The sequence below is a fragment of the Eublepharis macularius genome, chromosome 12 (assembly GCF_028583425.1).
Source record: "Eublepharis macularius isolate TG4126 chromosome 12, MPM_Emac_v1.0, whole genome shotgun sequence".
NCBI classification, from domain to species: Eukaryota; Metazoa; Chordata; class Lepidosauria; order Squamata; family Eublepharidae; genus Eublepharis; species Eublepharis macularius.
In genome coordinates, this window is record NC_072801.1 from 39,977,344 (window position 1) to 39,979,916 (window position 2,573).

The following is a 2,573-nucleotide window of genomic DNA, read 5'->3' on the forward strand; positions in this document are numbered from 1 at the left end:
ATCACTTACATGTGGTGGGGTAGTTTTAAAATATTCCATGTGCCAGAAGGCTCCAAGTCTATGGTGAAGGAACCACAAGCCATGCCTGCTCTGTGTGGGTGGATTCAAATGGTGTTGCACCTTACCAAATGGTGTGACTCATGATCATCTATGTCCTCTACGTGAGGGAGGTAATCTTGGTTTATGCAAAAGACTTTTTGACATGACAGAGGATGTTGGGTTGTTTTTAAGATTGATGTAGCAACACACAACCCACCAAAAAGTGTGAATAAACTTTGTCAAGAAAGAATATCTGGCCATGTTGAAGATCCATTGTAAGCTCCATGTTGAAGATCCTTGTAAGCTTGCTCTGACAGACTAAAATATTGGGTGAAACTGAAACCTGGAATTAATATTGTAATGACCAGATAAATAGTGCTAGGGAACCATCTTCCCATTAGCTATACAGCTGAGAAGCTGACCACTGTAACTTATGGACACGTCCATTTTTACGGATGCACAGAGTTTTTACATCAGGTGTGAAGAAAAGGGCTGTGTGAAAATGATTTTTGCATGGGGGCGCGTTTCTGAGATTTGATGAGTTGTTTGCAGGAGCCTGAAGTGGGTAAATGCACTTGTGCAATTGTGATTATTGTGTATCTATTTCTGCGTCAACGTTCCTGTGCGTGTGTTTGTTTCATAAGCTGTTCTCTCTGGGATCCACTTCAAAGAGCCACTTCACACTTTAAACAGCAGGTGGCAATCTGGAAAAGGGAGTTTTTGCTTCTCACCTTCACACCTTAAGTGTTTACTGTAGCAAACACCCACAAAGCTGCTGTGCAAAGTGCAAATTGGTACCCAGTTTGTTTTTTTTCTGTGCGTGCGTGTCAAGGTTCTCATCTCTGGTTTGTGTTTGTCTTTCCGAGTTTTGGCACCTCAGTATGCCCATTACAGAGACACTGCTGAGGTTGCTCATGTGAATGTCCCATAGAGTAGGTGTGCCTCTTAGATGATTTAGTGCCTTTCATTGATTGACACTGCAGCCAGATCTATATATGAGGGTGGCAAGGCAAAGGACTTTCCATGTGTAACTTTGCACAGGCATCATCTGCTCTCGGAATCTGGCTAGGAGAAAAACAATAAATTTAGCAGTAAGACATTTTCAGGGAAGAATAAGAAGGGGGTGGTATTTAAGCACACTCTTCCCTGCAAATGATCCTGGATCTTGTATTAAGTATTGTGAGGGAAATATAGGTTTGGAAACATAATTGTCCTTTGTATGTTGGGTTGTTGTGTATTGTATGAGTTCCTCAAAAGATCTGGTGTCTGAGAGCATGTGAGGTTTGAGCTACAAACTAGAAAATGAAAGTTAAAACATTTCAACCATGAATTTACTAGTGGATTAGTCCATCTTCCTATTTACAATATAGACATAATATTATATCCTGATTTATCTTACTGAATGGGTTGTTATAAGGATTACAACATATGCAAAACGTTTCGAGGACTCTTGAGTGCCAAGTAAAATTGTTAATATCCTTGGAGTTTATTTGTAATGTTTACAGAGTTATTCATATTTAGAAATTCTATCCCTAATGTAACTATAAAATAAATTTTGTTCACATTTTGCACGACTGGCCAATCACTCTTGCCGTCACTTTCAAAAAATATGGTTATGATGATTCTTTTCTTTAATTCTTTAGTTTTGTTGCTTTTTGCAAATATTTTATTCCCTCTCAAAATGAATAGAGGAAAAGGAAAGGCAGAGGCAAGGGAAAAAAAAGTAACAAGGGTAAATCACAGAACTGGTTTGTCCTCCCCCTTTTCAAAACCCCAAACGGCAACGTAGTAAAGGATACTAGGCATTAGTGACCTGTTTTCCCAACTCCCTCTCTAAGGAATCAAACAATGGGGGAAACCCCAGTAATGTTATGGGAAGAACCACCTAGCAAGGGCAATAAAGGTCCCTCTAATTTGGCCTGCCGGCACAGGGAACGTCTAAGCTGTCAGTTCAGGTGAAACAGCCAACATACCTCATTTCAATCTTAAATTCGTTTCCACAGATTACGACTAACTGCCCCGGGGTGAGGCAGTAGCTCGTATGACCGCGTCACAACTGACTCAAGAACGCTCAGGCTGAAGGAAGTGTTCTTAGGCTTTAAGGTGCGACTGCTGTTGTCGAATATCGCGAATCCTACACAAAATTACTCCAGTCCACGCCCATTGAAATTAACGGGTTTAGAGAGGAGTAACTCCTTATAGGATCGCACTGTTCATCTAATGCGGTTAGTCGAGTTCCTCTCACGCTTAGCCCACCTCACAGGGCTGCTGTGAAGCTAAAATGGAGACGTGTGCGGGGAGGGAAGCACGTAGGTGCCACGCAAAGAGCGACAACGAGTCGCACTATTTACCACACGGGAATTACACGTGGGGTAAAACGGTGACCTCTCGGGACCAGCCCGCCGCCCGCGAGGCGCCGGAAAGCTGCGACGCAAAGCCGTCCGCCCGGCCCCCTGAGGCGATTCCGCCCTTCCCTCTCCCGCCCTCCTGACTGCTGCGCGGGGCCGGGCTCTGGCAGTTGAGCGGGGCGGCCC